The sequence below is a fragment of the Poecilia formosa genome, unplaced genomic scaffold (genome assembly GCF_000485575.1).
Source record: "Poecilia formosa unplaced genomic scaffold, Poecilia_formosa-5.1.2 Scaffold219, whole genome shotgun sequence".
In the NCBI taxonomy this organism is placed as follows: domain Eukaryota; kingdom Metazoa; phylum Chordata; class Actinopteri; order Cyprinodontiformes; family Poeciliidae; genus Poecilia; species Poecilia formosa.
Window position 1 is genome coordinate 885,084 of NW_006800158.1, and position 20,602 is coordinate 905,685.

A 20,602-nucleotide genomic window follows, 5' to 3' on the forward strand; every position below is an offset into this window, starting at 1 on the left:
AAATAGTCACTGAATCTGTTAAAACACTGGCTTTTCCTGCACACACTCAGGGCCTTAAGCAGCAGAAGGCCCCACATTTAGTCCTACAACCTTCCCACTACCCCTAAAGTCAATCGCGTCTTTGTGCTGCTGGCTGCAAAAGAATCTGTACACTCCCTTCTGTCTAGTTCTCTCTGTGGAGAATCCCTCATGTCTACATTTTCTTTTGCGTTTTAACATGGCAGGGATTAGTCTGCATATCCCTGGTCTTACCATGGCTCAAAACAAGCAGGCGAAATGCTTGCTCCATACAAATTGAAATTGGATTTGCCAACTTGACGCCTTAGGTTATAAAGCATGGATATTCATCTAATTGCACCAGCACAATGAGGGTGTAATTACACATGCAGGCAAACTTTTACAGTGTAATTACTGTGTCATTGGAAAAGGAATAAAATACTCTGAACAAGATCCAAGCGACTATGAGGGAGACAAACGTTCCTGAGCCACTCATCGTCAGGGGGAGCTTCCACCAAATAAACAGACCAACGATGATTTGGAAGAGTCTCTATCAGTTTAGTTTGCTCACATTTTGGTCGAGGCGGATTCACAACCAACCAAAAAAAATAAAAACAGAAATACAAATTAAAAAAGCTTTAAATTGGAGGCAGATGTGGGACAGCACAGCTGTTTGACTCCAAGCTTTTCTTGGGATTTTGTTGCATTAATGCCAGAGGGAGAAAAAAAAGCCCTCTATCTTTAATCTCACCACCCTCCTGTTGTTCCAGGTTTCTTCCTGCATTCCTACAACTCTGAACCGGATTTTGCTGTTACAGAAAAGTCATGAATGGCTGGATTGTCAACACACAGCAACATACTAATGCTGTGTTTCCACTGTGGCTAAAAACGCATCCCTAAACCTAGAAAAATGTTTCTATACCATCTGCTACGGAAAAGGATGGAACTGATTCTTATAGTCAGAATAAATCTGGATAAGGAGAGTACGGCATGGAATGTATTTTTTTTCTCCCAGACATGGTTCCATATTACTCATGAAGCTCTGTCCATCCACTGCTTTTATTGTCCATCCACCCAGAGAACTCTGGAAATATTAGTGAAAGCGATTTTCAAGCAACAAATTTGTTGGATCTCTGAGTAGTATATAGATTTTATTTTATTTTTTTCATTTACATCATTAGTTTTAAAACTTATCACAGGTTTGCTGCACTTCTGGAACACTATTTAGATGTGATGGAATGGTCCTGAACAAAGAGAAGAAAAAAACAAAAAACAGACTGATAATCCCCCTGCAGACAGTTTGTACCCTGGAAACTGATAGCAAGGTGAACAGTGAAGCTTTTGTTTATCCGGCTTCACTACCACCATGAGATGAGTCTTCAAGGAATTTCGTCATATTTTGAGAGTGAAAAATGGCAGAAATTGTATAATGACGACATGCCACAATGATTTTCCACAATCTTCATTCGTGTTGCCATTGACTCTTGATATTTACTTCATACTGTAAAACATCTAACTTGGATTTAATAAAAAAAAAATAAAAAAAAAATGTTAGAAACACATTTTATTATTTTAAAATGCAAAAGCTTCCCCTTGTCAAATCTACAGCAATAGAAACAGGTAGAACCTTTCCATACTTCCATACATGCCTCTGCTCCCATTCATACAAAAAAACATCCTGCCCTTGTATAAATGGGACAATATTTAATCCCATTTATACCCACAAATTCTTACAGAAGACAGTCAGCAGATTTTAGAAAATTACCTCCATCCTCAGCTGTCAAAGAACGTGTGGGACATTTACCTGGCAGGTATGAACTGACACCACACATCCCGAACTCGACCCCCCCGCCCCCCATTCCAACCAATTAAGTCTGGTACTAAATGAAAAAAATCTCCAGAGCTGTTAATAGATGAAATGGCTAATTCCTAAAAATTAAAACAAACAGAAAAAAAAAACCCCAAAGAAACAAACAAAACAAAAAAAAAAAAACAATGTGCAATATTTGGTTCACAAAAATAAGGCAANCTAATTCCTAAAAATTAAAACAAACAGAAAAAAAAAAAAAAAAAAAAAAAAAAAAAAAAAAAAAAACTGGACAATGTGCAATATTTGGTTCACAAAAATAAGGCAAGATATTTGAGGACTTGTATTTTGGGGGGGAGGAGGGGGAGAGTGGAGAAATCAATTGCCTGCCTAAAAAAAAAAGGCTTTTTTGATGACAAACTCTGAGTAAGAATTTGTAATCAGTGCGGTGTGATGCAATCTGCTTGACCAGTCTGTATATTGTGCTTTTTACTCTTCACAATCTTAAGTGAACAAATTCTTCAGATGTATTTTCAGAAATAGAATAAATGGTCCATAAATGTCAGATTCCAACCCGATCATCGATGGAGATTAGCAGGTCATTTTTACAGTGCTTGTAACCCGAGCGATGAGTGTGTGTTTACATTTTAAATTGGTTGGAATATTCTATTTGAAGCATATCAGTTTGATTTAGTTGCTTTTGACAAAAACGGCTGAAAACGAAAGGCTGTTGCCGTGTACTAATGGCCCAGCTGAATCGGTAAACGTTTTGGTAAATGTTACCAAACTGAAGCAAACCTTTGCTCAGAGGGCAGTCATGTCTGCATGCGCGCTGCGATATGTGTGTATTAAACTACAGGGTCTGCCTAACAAATAATGAATAACATCTCTGTTTTTCGGGGGGTTTTTTTTATTATTTTCATTTCTTTAGTCTACGGAAATTACTTTGTCTTTGTAACTGACATCTGTTCCTCTCCTGCTTCCCCCCTCGCGCTATTCTTCTTTTCTCTATAATCAGAGAACTCAGTGGTTACAAAACCTGAGCTTTCTACCCCCCACTCATTTGAAGAAGTCTGGCCTGTCATATCTGTATTTTTTATGTGTCACCAAACTTAAATAGACAGTCATTGTGTTACAGGCACATTCATTCCCTGAGCTGTATTTTTGTACAGTAGGTCAGGACTCTGGTGTCTGGTAAATGATAAAAGTTCTATTCAAACGCACTAATTGTCAGTGTGCTGCTCTGATTGACATGTCTTAGATAAATGCAGACTTAGTATTTTTGTACACGCTTGCACAATATAAAAGGCCAATTTATTCCTCTGTTCTCTTTTCTCTTTTTCCTTGCACGGTTCATTTGATTTTTTTCTTCTTTTTTTCTTTTCTTTTCTCTTCTTTCCTTTTTTTTTGCTCACTGCCTCTCTCCTCTACCCTGTCTCTCAGTCTCTCAGAGTCAATTTGTAAATATTACCCATGTTGGGAATTAGCCCCGGCTTTTTAGATATTTAAAATCTTTAATTGTATTCCAACGAGTGTGTGTTTGATCGAGGGGAGGACTGCGAGACTCGGTCGGCTCCTCGGTATTCCTGGGTGGCTATCAGTGGCCTGCCTTGTCCTTATGAAACATTTATCAGCCCGTTTTATGTCTTAATGATCACGTTAGGATTCCCCCGCTTGGTTATAAATTCAGTACAGAAAAAAGAAAAATGGACTGTTCAGACAGTGAAAAAGAAATGGCGACATTAAAGGAACAGAAAATTAGACAATCCAGAAAATAAGAGAGGGGGCAGGAGGGTGACAGGGCATCACATTCCTGGGAAAACAGCCTTATCCACTCACTTCAAATCAAACTGTTTGGAAACTCACGTTTTTCCCTCGGAATAAGCACGCGCACGCACACCTCCCCCTTCGTCATCTGTCTTCCCCATTTCTGTTTTATGTTTTTATAATTAAAACATAATATTTATCTTTCCACAACAGAAGGCTGCCTTACACTGTCAGGTAGACTGTTTGCATATTAATATTCTTAATACATCAGCAAGCTATCTTCTCAGGTGTCATGCTGAAACCGAGCTGCAAGAAGAGACGAGAAGCTGACTCACAAACACAGCTCCTCCTGGAGTTTAGAAGCAGTTCTGGGTCAATTCATCCTGCCGGTGTCAACCGTCCTGTTGCCACTTCCTTCCATTCTGTACACACAAACAAAGTGCCTGTTTTCTTCACCATTCATTGTCAATGCATTGTTAAATCAGTTACATGTCTGTAACTCCGGACTCAGAGCTTCAGGATTCGCTGAAGAGGGAATGATGACAACAGTTCTGATCTCCTCTGGGACCTGCAGACCTCTGGAAATATGACCAATCAAAATAACTCTAAGTGACAACCAGCCTGGCCAATTCCGTTCGATTTTCATTTCCCTTCAGGTCACCATATGGAATTTCTCCCATTGAGCTCCATTTCTTAAAATAAATTTCAACCGGGCCAGTCAGGGAACAAAAGGAGAAGTTGTGAATGATGACATCATAGTTCGGTGCTGTTTTATAATTGTAGTCTCCCTACAGTTGTAGTTTAGCCATATTAGCAGAGGAAGTGAACAGAGCTGCTCAGTCTGCACTGGCTTCTCTTCCAAATATTGAACAATTAACATTGAATCAAGAGGAATGTTAAAGACATTTTATCTCTGGCAAAGTTTTGTTCTCTGTTTTGTTCGACACTTATCTCTTTGTAGTATGGGAAGCTTGCTTACAACGCAGGCAATTTCCATTTTCTTCACGAGGGAGGTGGTGCATTACATTCATCACAACCAAAAATTAGTGATTCGGTAAAATCAGATCCAGTCGTTTCAAACTTCAACAGAGTCCATAACTCCATGTAGCAATCGTTTCTCCATAGCCAAGGGTCCAGACTCTGAATAAAGCGAAGTATGGAACATGGGGCCATTTTTTACCAAGCTACATCTAACTAACATTATTTATTAGTTATTTCATTACACATACTTATTATCAGTGTGAAGCGTACAACTGGCAGGTTCAAAGTGTCCCGCAGTACATGGCACCGTTTGGTACCTGAAGAGTTGGATGCATCAATAACTGCAAAGATACAAAACAGGGCAAATGACCAACAGCGTTTGAAACTGAATAAGACACGTAAAAAAAAGAAAAAAAAACAAACAAAAAAAACACCAAACAGCTACATGGCACGAAGGAATGGTTGGTTTTGATGACCCACCAATAGATGGCAGCATTTTGTACGCAAAAAGTTTGGTTGACCACATTAACTGCAACTGCATCAAATAGATAGCAAATATCCAAATAACCAGACTGATAAAAAGCAGTCAACATCAAGACAAAGAGATAAATTAACATCACAGTCACAGCTTGTGCTATTGACTGAGCGTGTTTGCCCAGCCTAAACATCGAGATGCACATACAAATCCAGAGATCCAGACTAAATAAGTGTTTTGCCGCTCTTTCAGTCCACAGAAACCCGGCAAAGCTCGGTGGTGGTTGGAAAACTTTCTGTTCTTTGATTGTTTATGTGTGTGCTTAACAGAGGGTCAAAGGGACGGAGGGGAGGGCAGAGCTGCGTGAGCGCGAGTGCCAAGTTCCTTTTCTCTCCGTCTGGTGACAGCTGTCTGACTCCATCAATGTGGGATTCCTGTGAAATGAGGCAGGGCTCTCAGTCAAGGAATGCAAATGATGGCACTGGTTGGAGGAGCGGGCGGCGGTATTGAGGCACAGAGTCGGGTGGGTGGGTGGAGGGCGAGGGGACCTTTGTTTGAACAAGTCAACTTGGGGCACGACTGGGTTTCCTCCTGTGTGCAGAAGAGCAGAACAATACGCTGACCTTTGCCTTGTGAAAAATGGAGGGCCGAGCGTGTGATATGATGAGTGAGAGAGCGCCCGCTTTCGCTTCTTCTCCTCGTCTTGTCCACTTTTTCTCCTCTTCCCCTTTTTTCACTCCTTCACTTTATCATTCTTTTACTCCCCCATTCCCCACCTCCACCCCCAACCCCATCCATCGCTTCCCCTCCCTCCCATCTTAACCCCCATTGACAGGTCACATAATAAGCCTTTTGTGTCAACATCAGGGAGCTGACATGACAGCAGAAAGCTACATGAAAAATTAGCTGTTTCCTTAGCTGTAGCTATCTCCTCATCACAGCAGAAGAAGAAGAGACACGGAGTGAGGAAGAAGTGGGGGAGAAAGAGGAAGAACGGGAAATGGAGAAGGAGAGGAGAAGGCAAAAGAAAAAAATAGAAGAGGAATTAAGTCCAGGGATTAAGATCTCTAAGCTTTCGTTTTTTTTTTTTTCCTTTCCCTCTCTCCCCCTGCCACATTCCAATTGTTCTTAAAATATTTGGCAATGTCAATTAGTAAGTGAGCAGAGCTAGCTGATGAACACAATTTTCCAGGCGACTGAGCACCCTATTGTTGTGGAGCGAACAGCAGATTTCTGAGGTCATTATCATTCCCTGTTAGCCGTGCCCAGCTGCTCTCCTCTTGGCTCCAGCCAAACTCTGCTCTTCTCTGTCTTTTCCCCCCTCACTCTTTATTTTTTTCATCTCTAACCTCCTATCTTATCCTGTCCTACCCTGTCCCCATCTTTTTGCCTTCTCTCCTTCTTCGTCTTCAGCCCTTGTCTTTCCAGCGCCATGTTCAGTGGGCTTAAAGCTGGTCCGGAGCTGGCAGCAACAGGGGGTCTTCATCTAAATGAGAGAGAGAGAGAGAGAGAGAGAGAGAGAGAGAGAGAGAGAGAGATATCGCGGGGGAGAAATAGGAAGCGGGGGCGGGGGTTGGTGCAACATTGTGAGGATTCAGTGCAGGACAGAATTAGGGAGGGAAGTACTGGGAGAGGGTCAGACAGGGGCTGGTTTGAGATTCTCACTGTATGTAAAATGGCCATGGTTTATGGTTTTAGGCTAGTCTCTAGCCTGGCCATGCCTCCCTGCACTATTTTACCCAACTCTCATCTACCTTCAGTTCTTAGTCTGGGATTCCTACCATTGAGTTTGATTTCATTAGATGAACTTCAACAAAAAAGGAGTTGTGAATGATGACGTCAATTTTCTGCATTTAAAATTTGAAGTTTGCCTCATGATTTTGGTTTGACAACGGCAGTAGAGGAAGTGAGCGAAGTCATTCAGTCTTTGTTGGCCACACTTCTGAATATTGAGCAGTTAAAGTTGGAGCAAGCGGACTGTTTATGGCTTTGGACTTCTCTCTTCACAGTGAATGACATACACGGAGTTTCCAGTTAGCTTTGTAGCGTAGCTTCCTTCACAGTCCAGCTGGTGCATTACATACGTCACAGCCAAATATTACTGATCAGGTAAAATCTGACATCTAACACATAGAAATAAAAAAAGAAGTTGTTCTTTACCACCAAGTGTTGTGTGCATTAATAACATTCAGGGCTGTTTGTGATTTAGAAGCACAGTTAAATAAAAATAGACTTGAGTTGCTTTAGCAGAAACAAAAAATCATTTTCTGCACCATTAAATATAAAAATAATTAATCAATTTATATCAATTGTATTTATTTATTGTATTTATTTAATTTAATTTAATATGTTTTTAATGAAATAAAAATAACAATAGTTGTTGACCTGAAAGCAGAGCATCATTCTTTACCAAGCAAAGAACAGTTCTGACTAACTGGAGCGATTCCTACCATTAACTGTTAAAAGGAATCCAATCGCTAGTGAACGACACATCAACACTCAGCAACTATTATTTAGCTTCCTCTGATCGTACAATATTCCAGGAGTTGTTTTCTTTCCACCGGTATCTGAAGCTTTTTTTTTTTTTTTTGAGTAACCCGGTTTTAAGCCAGTTTTCCATGATTATTTTTAACACAATCCTTTGGTAAGCTAGCTGTAGCGTCGCACATTGAGCTCAGGTCACGGCAAATTACACTCATTTACATGCAGTACCTCGCGGACCATTAGGGGTCACTCGCTGACCCCTAGTGGTCCGGAGACCACAGTTTGAGAAAGACTACTCTAGATGAAGCAAAACATAGAACAAAGGGCTGGTTTCATCTGGGTAGATAACCACTCAAAAATAAAATAAAATAAAAAATTGACTGTAAAACCTACTGGTGAAACAACACTACGTTGATTGTTGCAATAATTATAAAATTGTGAAGTAAATTTGGTCTTAGTAAGTAAATATGAAATGGCTTAATGGGTATGAGAAGGAAGAAGCATAGAACAAAATGGAAACACTAGTACCAACATGTAGGTATGAATTGGTCAACTGACCTTTTTAATACTCGCACACTTTCCCTAGCATCCCATTCAGACTCTCATTTCAAAAACAGCCTTAGCTTTACCTACTCTACTGAAAGTGTTGTTTTCTTTTACAAGTTAGTCGACCAGCAAATTCTAATCTAATTGGAACAAGTTCTTTTTGTTTTTTTAATCTGTGAAATTTTGTGTCTTCTGTAGTATCTTACCTCTTGAGTGTATTTAATTTAAAGAGATGACTTAGTAATCACCGAGACTTTCACAGCCAGGACTGTAGCATGAGGAATGAGATTTTACTGGGAAATTCTCTTAGCTCTGGCCTTTATTAAAGCAGGAACATTACTCGCTAGGAGAATATTAATTGAAACACATGTTACAGTTCTTATTTTTTGACATTAAAAACAAATCTCATGTGTACATATTCCCGTATATTAGAGTTCAATGAACACTTTTCAGTTGAGATCTAGGATTAAAAAGAAGAAACACCTGCCTGCTGTTGCTATTTTATTCAAAGGAATCTGGCTCGCTTTCATACCGCACAAAGCATCCAGGTATCTGCATCTAAACATCCAAAGGCGTCTTTCTCTTGTTGTTGTTTTTTTGCTTAAGAAATGATGAAAGGCTCTTTTGTAGAAAAGAACAAAAAAGAAAGTGAAAAAAAACAAGATATAGAGGCAGAAAATCTGTGATATTTTCCTATTGTACTTTCCAGCTGCACGTCCCAATGCTTTTTTGTAGAAGGCGATTTCTCCTCCTCCTTCTCATCCTCCTGTTTTCTCTGTCCCATCGTAGCCTCCAATTACCTTAACCACCACCCAACCAGGTGCGAGGGTCGGCTTTTCTTAATAAGTCACGTTACACCTTTCAAACATCAGATATAAAGATCGTGGAAGGAGAGAAATCTATTTTTCCTTTTCAGTTATTTATAATTATTTTATCCAGTATTCCTGCATGGGATAAAAAAAGTGCTCGAGCTGACCTGAAGTGTTCAAGTAAAATATCTGTTAAAAGAGCAGTTCTACTGGAATCCAAGAAAATAACAGCAGGATCTATTGAACTTCATTTGGTATGAGGTCACTTCCTGTTATCATGTCTCTCGCCAACATGTGGAGAGTTTGTCCGTGTTGAGCATTGGTTGGTAGTAGGTGCCTGGCTTCTCTTTAAAGAGACAAAGGTAGAAAAGGAGAAGACGAAGAAGAGAGACAGAGAGAGAAAGAGAGAGAGAACAAGTGAGTGAAAAAGGGGTGAGCGGCATCAAAGCGTTGCTCTCAGCTGCAGCTGCCAAGCTTCCTCGTCCCCAGTTAGCAGCCATCCAGCTGTCAGGCTGCGCGAAGAGGAAGAGAGGGGGGAAATCTCTCACCAGCCATATGGTCCCCAGTTCTGTCAGAGACACTCCACGCTCTGTGGGCAAATGGCAAACTCATATATCTAATCAACACTCTTAATATCCAGACCTGAGACCAGCAATATTTTCAGCCTCGCCCCTCAACAGCATGGCCAAAAGGAACTATGTGGGAAATGACCAAACTTAGGATATGTTGTGCTTGGGACACAATAATCTGACGAAGTCAGTAACCTGTGCACAGTGATGGAGTTGTTTCTGTTCTAAAACAACCAGCACCTCTCCTTTGGTAAGGGTCAGAGTTTAACATCTCTGCTTTGCCAGCAGCACCAGAACCATCTGAATGCACAGGAAACAATCCTTTAGAGTTACACTGAATCGACAAGTATCGATTCAAGACTCAACCACAATTCAGTCCAATTTAGTTTGTTTTGATACAACAGAACAAATATTTTTTTCCTCAAAATGAACCAATAAATGAGGGGAAAGCAAGAGACTGATGATTATCAGTAACTAAACTTGCTTTCATGTATTACAATTCCAGTAGAATGATGAATATGAGAACCCTGCTGCCGAACACATGCATAAGTTTAAGTGTGCTCCTTCTGCATGCCACAATTTGAACTTTGTGACCTTAAATAAATTGTTTGATAGTATTCATAGCACTGCTATGAATACTATGTGTAGAACCCACTTGGTGTATGTAGCTCCTTCCGGACTACTGGTTAAACCACATTTACCAGTATGTGGTACCCTGTTTACCATTAACACGAGTTAGACTGAAGTATCTGAAAACAGACATTCATTCTGTTCTTCTAGCTTATTTCCAACAGTTCTTTTCCCAAACAGTCAAAGTCACCACTGACAAAAGTTTAATGGGAGTCTATTCACAAACATAGTTTTCATCTTATTTATTACCAATGCAGACATTTAAAAGCTGCTGCAATAAACTCACAGTCCACATGTGGATGCCTGTAAATAAGTAGAGAAAGGTTCATGAATAATTATTTGCTGGAGTAACAACAAGTAGGTACACTTTTGGAAGCCATTTAGATTTTTTATTTTTATTTTCAAAAAAAAAAGAAAAGAAAAAGAAATAAAGAAAATGACTAGCAAATAAAAGTTCCTTTAAAGTTGTACACTGTGCAGCCGTATTCACAGTGTCAGTTTGCATTTTCAAAGGACTGCTTGGATGTAGTATTTGGTAGGCTGTAATACTTTAAGTGCCATGCATTCACACTCTGCATGCCAGTTGCATGTCTGGCCAGTTGGATGGACTCTCACAGCCCTTGATTGACTGATTGCAGACGCTTGTACTTAACGTCAAACACCAATGGAGATGACTGAATGGTTTACACAGGAGTCTGTTTGCCATCAAAATAAAGTTCCACTACTCACTCTTTAACTTGATAAAGATTTTAGTGACCCGGATGCTAAATTTCTCTGCTTTGTAAGCAACACCAGAAACAGAGTGGGACAGGAGTCAGAGAAATGTGGTTTAATTTCCAGTCATATCATCTTTCCAATGTACAAGAACAGTGTGGCTGTTGCAGACTTTCCTAAAGCTGTGCAGCCATGCTTTGATTCAATTGTTGAAGAATTCCTGCATGTCTTTATTTTAAAAGCTGCTGTCTCAGTGTCACATCCTGCCATGCCTGAAACAGGAGGAAATAAAGCAGATTTTGTGGAAACAACATTTTACAACATTTTTTTTAAGTTTATGTCTCATTGTGAATAGTGCATACACACTGGGGTCAGTGGTGTGGAATTCACAGTATTCTGCATAGTCATGATAATGTGCATTGCTTTCTTAGTCTTACTTTAAATGATCAACTGCTCATCTGAAAATTACATTTCAAAGTTCAGTGATTGACACCAAGTGATTATTATTTTCTGAACAAATCAGACATTGATGATTCTGCCAGTATCACTTTCTCCTTCAAACCTCTTATATTCTGAGGTGATTAAAACATCTGCATACAGAAGTATTTGAGAAAGTAATATTATTACAGAATCCATTGTGTAGATTCTATAGAGGTGGTTTACATGTGTGTGATAGTCAATACATTTTTCAACATAATTTTGCAAAAGCAAAACATGAAGTGGCTGCTTGGCATGCTGGGTAAATCAAATTGTGTACAATAAAATGTCAAACGCATTGAAAAACAATTGAGGAGCTTATTTTTCATTGTTTTCACATCTCCCTTTACTATTAAAATGGAGAAAAAAAAGTGAAAAAAAAAACAGAAATCTTGACAAAGAAAAATACAGTACGACACAATCTAGCTGACCATTCAGACAATGCACTTCCTTCACCAAACAACAGTGGCAGACATTTCTCAGCTCTTCTCTCAGCCGAGACAGGAATATGTGCAATGGGTTGACTTGAATCCCCCCCTCCCCTCTCACCTCATCTTTTAGAGGAGTAGAATCTGTTAGCTTTAACATTTTTTTGCCCTGGAGAAAATGGGCTTGAATGTGGCTTTGTGTTGTATCTGTTAGCTGGATGCTACACCTGCTCATCTAATCCTGGCAGCCCTCTGCCTCTTGTCTCTCCGGCTGCAGAGTAACATGTGCCTTATGGCACCGCCTGCCACACTGAATCATGAGGAGGTTTTTGGGGTATTATAGTGACACTGGTGGGTAAAGCTTGGAAACAACCATCCCTCCCCCTTTTTGGGGTAAAATGTGAAGCTCTCCCTAGTTTATTCCTTTTTATTTTTTGCTTTATTACAAGCAGACAGCTAATGGAACACATGTTGGAAGGTAGGGCACACCAGCAATGACGAAGATGGAGACAATCGTGATGAATGAGAAGATAAAAATGAAAGAGATTGAAATAAAAATGAGGAGATGAGGTTTGGGGGTAACTGCAGTGAGAGGGGAGTGAGGGGGTATGAGGATGATCCAAGCTTCACAAATCTTTGCTCAACCCAACAACCTGAAGCAGAGGCCATTAAAAGCAGCGAGAGCTGGGTGAGATATCAGCCGAGATGGATACGGTGGCAGCAGTGGTTTGGAGGGATGGTAACTTTAATGGCCCCACTGGGTTTTTAATGAGTGTTGTGCCCCAAACAAAATGAGCTAATTAGTGTTATCATCCATATATCAGACCCTACACTCACCCATGCGTTCCCAGGCGAACACATACACACTCTGTGTTAGGGAGCACAAACAGTTCAGGGCTCCTTACTGCATCTTTTACTTGTTAGTTTTCAGTATATACACTCTGTAATGTGCAGGTTCCCTCAAACGCTGCTTCACTGTGATCCTTTTTGATTGTCCACTTGTGCGGCCATGGAGATGGGTCTTTCCAGCCCCATGAGTGAAGTGATTATTTCTGCGACAGTTTAAGATCAGGTTAATAATGCCATAAACAGGTAGTTGAGGAAACAATTGAAATGGGCGTTTTGACTCAGGCTTCTGCTACCTGAGCGTAAGCCTCGTGTTTGTCACGCCATCGCCTCTGGTTGACCACGCTGCCCCATCAGCCCCCACTTTATTTCTGTGGCACTAAGCCTATTATAAAATCAATAAACAATTGAGCTTTTTTTCCCCAGTCCTTTTAAATCTTTTTTCTCCTCTATATATCTTCGGAGATGAAGGGGAAGCATGCAGGCGACTACGTGAACACGAGGGGAAGAAAGGGGAAAGGAAAAGAAAACCGGCTCAATAAGCCCCTCTGTTCCCTCCAGCATTGTGTCCTTTTCCAGGACTGAGCTTCTTAAACCTGTTTTTGACTCGCGTATTTAGCACTTAAACACAGTCATGGGAAATTGTTCTTTAACTGTGAAGGAGCGTGGATTGGTTTAACCCAATCAGACTCTGCAAAACCCTGCTTGGTTTGTGCTTTGGGCCCCATGCTGGGATTTCATCTGTTTTTTGCCTCTTTATATCACTTCTTTGCTTGCATTGTGAAATAAAGCTCATGGGAGTGATTTAGGGACTTTTAATTGTCATCGTCTTGAAATGTAATAACCCTCGAGTTGATAAAAATCAACAAACACCAGCTCTGATTGCACATTTTTAAATGAGGCATCAAAAAAATTTTGGCATTTACAAATTTTAATTCCCTCTGTCAGTTTCTGTGCGTGTTTCCATCTCCGCTGTTTGGCAGGAGGGGCGGATAGGGGTGTGTGTGTGGCGGGGGTGACAGTACAAACTTCTTTTTATTTCTGCAGTCACACAGAAGTTGGAAATTAGAGTGTCTGTAGTGAGGCCTACCCCATTTTCCAATCTCTGTTTCAACTTCTCACTTTGTTTACTCTTCTTGGAGTGCAGATACAGTAATTATCAGTGATCAAAAAACAGTGCAGGTTCTTGCGCTGATGCTTTTGATGTGTGCATGACAGTGTGTGTCGCCACATCATTAGTCATAGAAAACAAGCAATTTGCCAGAAATGAGCCTTTGCCTAGCACTCGACGGTTAATCCGTTGTAGACAGGATGCATTATATTCCACAGAGAGTGAGTAAAAGTAATTATCTATATAACAGCTGCGGATGATGACACGCTGTCACGTCGGCCGTTAAGATAAGGCAGAGCGATTTTTGTTCCGCTCGTTTGGGGTTTCTTTAGGAGGCGGGCTCCTCCCCCCCCCATGTCTGCCGCAGACTGTCCAGTGGCCGGACTCTTTGACTGCAACAGATTTTAACAAGCTGTTGATTGTGTCATCTTGGATTTTCTTCTTCATGGCTCACCCTCCTTTGAACATGTCTGTTATTGGCTGACCCTTTGTTAAACTGAGCTATCACTGGCCAGCCACCCCACCCTGCGTCTCGAGCCATGCCTCTGTTGGATGAGTTCTCGGAAGCCCTTGTCAGGATGGTCTGAATTAGAAAAGATGTCGGCCGTTGTGGTCAACCATCCACGCTTCCTCCCAAACCCCCTGTTTGGTCTTTGGAGATGGAGCCCTGCGACGTGCCCAGTGTGTGTGGAGCATTTGGCCGGCTCACTTGCTATTCCCAGGGTTTGTACCCCACAGAGACCCTGTGTGGGCCGCTGGTGCTGACTGTGCTTCAGGCACATGTGTGTGGCCATGTGTGTCACATCCCCCCCTTGTCATTCCAACAGACGGGAAGGCTGTATCATGCTATCGTCCTGTCACACTTGGATGATGCTTCTTCGCCTCCGAATTTGACAGTGACTCGCCTTAGTGACAGTTGCCACCAGAACCAGCCTTCTTATCCACCTGGTTCAAAAGGTCTGTGTACTGGAGATTGGCAGACGTTTCATTTTCTCTCTCTCGCCGCTGTTGTGCGCCACCATCAATTTCACCAGCCAGCTCATGTTTCTATCTGTTGTGACATGCAAACCATTCCCTTTCACATGGTGATATCTCTGTGCGTGTAGCCGTCCCTGTGCGGACAGCAGGCGAGCCCTGGCTCCGTTTGCAGGGCCTCTTGTCACCGGATCAGAACAATATTCAGCAGACGAACGACTGAGGAAGAAAGCCTGACTGTGTACCATCCATAGTCCCTGTGTTTTCCTTCTTCTTTCGCTTATTTCCACTGGGACGAACACTGACCTCATTTGTGAGGACAATAACCCCCTTGACTTTGGGGATTAAGACATGAAACCTTTGTGGATTAATTAGGTTCAGAGCTGAATTCATTTTGTCGCCCTGGAAAGCAAAGACGGGAAGAAGAAAACGGAGCATATAGGCTTTAGGCTTAAATATGAATGTGCAATTTGTCCAGATAGATATATTAAACACACACATTTAAATCCTTTAAAAGAATGGCACTGCGTTGCTTTACTGAGCCAGGAATTAGTGTGGCAAGTAAATAACAGTAAGACGGGCTAGCAAAGAACAGCAAGCATTAGAGAGTGTTATATGTCAGCGCTGACTTCAGTCTAGGGCTTTCTGAGCGTGGAGGCAGCGTTAGCCCATTCAGCTTAACTCCTTGGCAAGGTTGCAAATGCAAATATGGCTTGCTGGACTATCTGCAATCCACAATGGGCTGGAGCCTGAATCTGCACATTCATGCCCCTAGATCTACTCTTAAGCTTGTCACACATAATGTAGCAAGTAGCAGTCCTGACAATGCCGCAGGAATCACATTATCTCAGTTGTCTTGGTAACAAAGGAAAGTGTTTGTTTTCCAAGATGCAGTGCAATTGCAATTTAGACGGTTTACACCTATTGTGTGTGTGTGTGTGTGTTTTTTTTTGTTTGTTTTTTTTTCAGTCAAGAGCATATGTTTGGATGTATCTTTAGCGTGTGAAAGGGGCTGTTTGTTAGATGTTTTGTTTAGTAAATAACAAAGGTGTTTGTTTCACCCAAGCCTGAACAGAAAATGTGTTAAAGTATTTTTCATGTCGTTTTGTGGTTGTTGTAAATAAAAGCGACTGTTATCTTATTAGAGTAACACGTTTTTAATGCGACAGCCCCAGGTATGGAACCCGTATGGACTGGGTGTGGAACATGTGTTTGGCGAAACACCTCCCTCACTTTCATCTACAGCTCCTCTAATGAACCTTTGTACTGTCATTTCAACCTAATCGCTTCAAGTGAGCCCGTATATACGCGTTTTATCTCAATATATCCCCAGGAAACCTTGTTAAGTTTGGTGGTAGGATCACTATGTCAGTCCATTATTTGACCGCAATGTTTTTGTCTTAAGAAATGTTAAAAGTTGAAGGGAAATTAAAAAATATATATTTTGGTTAGATAAATGTTTGTTATCAGAAGATATTTTTAACACATATGCACTAACAAACAAGGCAAACACAAAAAACATACATTTAAAAATAAATAATATCAATTTCTTGCACATCAGTTAAATCTTAATTAATCAGCGAGTAGATTTCAAAACAATCTAAATTAATGTTACCAAAATGGACAATGATGAAGAGTAAATATGTTTAACTAAACGTTATATATAAAATATATAAACAATAGTTTTTTTTTAAACAATAATTCCATTTGATTACACAGACACCACCTACAGAAAGACTGGTTTTATTTAGTGCACTTCTTTTTTGTTTGTTTTTTAACTTGTACTATGGCTTAGCTTATGTTTTAGGGGTCTTCTTGTAATGCACTGGTGGTTTAAAATGCCGTGAAATCTAGTGATTGAGCACTAATGATACAGCCACTTGATGATAAAAAATGCATAAAATTCCACCAAATTCCACATATTATTTACACTACCAATAATGCAATTGTATGTTATTTTTGTGACCACGTGGTGAGCTTCACAGTGCGGTTGCATCACAAGAACAGCACATTTTGTTATTGTTGTGAATTAGCTATGGATGTAAAGACTATGATGCAGGCTTCGGATTGTCTTGATCTATTTTTCCTGTATCTTTCCCAATTAAAAAATAAATATTTATGCATTAGGACAGCGTCAATATGCATATTTTTGATACTAATGACTTATCAGACTCTTTTTCATCTAGCCGCTAACATTAACAACATTAACAACATTAACAACGTTGGTGACACGTGATCCCCACAATGTGTGGTCAGTGTGATGCAGTGCTAGGTCATAGCTTTATCACTCTGCAGGTAGAGTGAACAAAAGGGTAAATTTGGGCTTGCAATCTTCTATAAAAGCAAGGATTTGCGGAGTGAACGTCTTCTCAGCCAATACATCCCGAGATGCAGATCTTTGTAGCTCCTCCAGCATTAGCATGCGCACACATGTGTTATGTGCATGTGTGTATATACCACTGTGATTAAATGTTTCTGCCCGTGATAATGTTGTTATAGCCAGTCAAAGTCCCTTATACACATGGAGGGGGGTTACATCGGAGAACACGTTTTGCTAGAGCACACACTTTCTTCCACTTCCCACAGACTTTAAACTAAGTTAACATTTCAAAGAAATGCACAAACCAAACGCTAAGGAGCACCACAGGCTCCATTGTAGCCATGTTTAACCACTCGGGCTCCATTCGGCTGCCAGCGCTCCGTGTCTCCCCCTCTTGAGAACACAGTTTATCCTGGGTTTTCACAGACTCACATTTTTTCCCCATGGTCCTCCCAATTCAGCCCATCCTCTGTCTTAAGACACGGAGCTAAGTCGGGGCTAAGCCACAAGCCCCCCTCATGGGAGGACGGATCGACCAAATGCCACCTCTCCTGGCAGTGCTCACAGGTGAGGTGTGATTGTGCCGGTGCAGTACTCTCAGAGCCAGGGTTTCCTATTAGACACAGAGATGAACAGTGGCTTTTCAGGACCTGGAAGGGAAATCTGTTTTGGTCAATCCTCCTCAATATCACTGTGTTTTTTATCCTTGTGCTGCCTCTGTCCTCCAAACTCCCACCCATCCTTCTTCTTCCATTGCTCCTTTGTGATCCTTGAGCCCATCAAATACTTTCCGATCCTACCTGTTTCGCCAGTGCTTGACACTCAGGATTTTGTCTTTTGTCTTCCCTGGCAATGGCTCCTCTCATCTTTTGGAGAGAAGGGCAAAAGAGGATGAGGGATTGAAAGTTTGTGGAGGAAAGTTTTTGGAGGACGTTTCTGGATTATGTTCACAAGGCACAAGCTGCTCACAGTGTGAACATGGCACGTTGTCAATGAGATCTATTTCCATGACGATTATTTTTATACTCCAACAATCAGGGAGCCGACAACACAGTTGCACAGGAGGGGAAGAAAAAAGAAGTCCTTCTCATCCAATTCGATACACATTCTGTAACATATTAGCTGTAAATATAACAAAGCCATGAGGGAGAGCGTAATGACAAGATATCAACCTTTTTCTGGCGTCAACAATTCCCACTCCGGCTCAACTAAGTGTCCTGTTGAGTTGTCAAGTGGAAGTGCACCAAACCTCAGGATGCGTACGTCTTCTGATCGGATGCTCTCTCCGTTGCTCAGCGTTGCGGTAAATGCAACATCTGATGGCTTTCTGAAATCAAGCACGTTGGACAGGTGAGATGCTGCAGCGAGCATCACTTTGGAAGATGCGAGTTAGCACCATGTCACCCGTCCCCATCTGCAAGCTTTCAGCGTTGTATGTTCACATGTGTACGCGTTAGCGTGTTTCACGGCATTAGAAGTCTTTCGGAGTGGTTTGTATCCGCCGTGTGTGAAAGGACCGAAATGAAAACTCTTGGAAAGAAAAAAAGAAAGAAAAAAAAGGGAACATTTGGGCACTCTATCAGAAATATGGCAACTAAACAACAGATTTGCAATTCATAGTTATATTCAGTGTCACTATTTGACTTAGTGTTTGGCAGGCTTAAACAGGGTGCAGATTGAGAGACAGTGTCACATGGAGAAGGAAATGTCTTGCCTCCTTTATGGGCCATTTAAACCGCTTCCATTCACTGCTCTGCTAAGTGTTTTCCTTTATCCAGATCTAGAAAAAAAATCCACTTACGTCCACCTTCATCCCTTCCACAGCCGCCCACAAATCACAGGATCCATCAGGTAGATCGGCACAGTTCAGCGGCGTGGATCACTCCTCTCCTAATATCTTGTGCGCTCAGTGGGCTGCTGGAGGGCTTTCTGCTAGACAGAAGGGCTCGGCCGCAGAATGGGTTGAGAGCCAGGCATCTTGATGACTTTTTTTTCTTTTTCGGGGTGTATCACCATCTCTCTAGAAGTGCCAAGCATGCACCAAGGCCATGCCACCCTCTGCATCTTCCATCTCTTCCAGGCATCTTGTAGTTTCTAAAACAAAGCTGAGCGGGCTGCCACATTAGGGACAAATGCTGCGATTTCTACGGGCAATAAAAGTGTAATTCGGCGAAGCTGTAATGAATGCAGTGAAATGGTTGTCTAGTGCAACATTTTGTGAACTCGATTAGAGGTGCTAAGCCATTTATTTGCGAAGTCTGTTATTGCAGACATAATTTGTGGTGGCAGCGCAGTATACCTAATTTTATTTATGTATTCCCTTGGTCAATGTAGTTTCGAAATGAACGGGAGATTTTCTTTTTTTTTTTTTTCTCTGTTCTCTGCTGCTTTCATGAAAACGAGTCACATATTAAAAAAAAAAAAAAGCCACAGTAAAAAAGATTTAAGTTCAATTTTCTCTGTTGATAACTTGTCAGGAAACATTACAAGTCTGGATTTCAAACGCTTTACATTCTGTTCTCTGACGGAATAACCTGTGAGGCTCCTGTGAAGTGTGATTCTTTCCCTCCTCCATCCCCCTCTCCTCTCGTCTAAATTAACACCACGTAACGCTGATCGATGGATCCCTGCTAATAGTGTTAGACGTTTTGTTTTAAAATACCAGTGCCCAGCTGGCGATTCCCAGCACTCATCTGTTTGCCTCTGATGCACTGATCCCTGCCTCTTTTCTTGCTTTATTGTGTCTCTGTTGCTCATTTTCTACCTCTTGTCTGCAGTGTTTTTTTTATATTTGTTTTGCTTCTATACATTACACATCTGATGGTATTTTAAGCTTAAACAACACAACCACTCCCCACACGTCCCCCGTCACCCTCTATACTTTTTTTTTTTTTTTTGCTTTAAAGGTCACATATTAGTGCTGGTAAAAATTGATCCGTGGATTTATGAATTTAGCCCTGTTGTCGGCGCTCTTTTGTAATGGAAGATTCAGTTGGGGAAGCTTAAGATTTCATTGTTTTGCTTTGACAACGTCGCCATGAGAGCCCGTGCAGCTGTTCCCCGCGCTCACAATGGCAGATTAATTAACACAATCATGTGGCGTTGGCTCGGGCTCAACAGCCAGGTCTGCTAAGGGATAGATAGGTAAATCCTATACATGCGTTTCCAGACTACCACTGAACGTTCTTGTGATGCTCTGCCATAACTAGATAGATTTGGTCATTGACTGGTCATCTGGAGGAATAAAATTAACTTTGTGTGAAAGGGGATCTTTCGCAAATTTTGCACTGATGTCAACTACTGCTGCATGCGGAATGAGAGCGTGCGCAGGTTCTGTGAATTTCAATGCCTCTCAGAACCATTTCTTCTCACTTCATTTAAAATTTAAATTGATACACAGAAGTAAAATGTGTCTTTTTCTCTGTTTGCATCCATATAAATATGTTAGAGTGCGTGTGTGTGTGTTGAGGTAACGGTATGTCAGCAGGACCGTGTGTGGGTGTGTGTGTGTGTGTGTGTGTGTGTTTGCATATGTCTACTCGACACCACTGTCATCACGAGCCAGTTTGGAAAGCCGCTGCCATTAGATGGAGCTGTTCTAATTAAGATTCCGCTGCGGACCTGTCTCTCTTACTTACTCTTACTCTTACTTCGCTGACATTTTAA

General features: G+C 41.2%; 1 protein-coding gene across 7 annotated transcripts in view; it reads left to right on the forward strand.

Moving 5' to 3' along the window:
• Window positions 1-20,602, forward strand: part of znf536 (zinc finger protein 536) — a 251,828-nt gene that overhangs the window by 140,006 nt on the left and 91,220 nt on the right. The window lies entirely within an intron of this gene.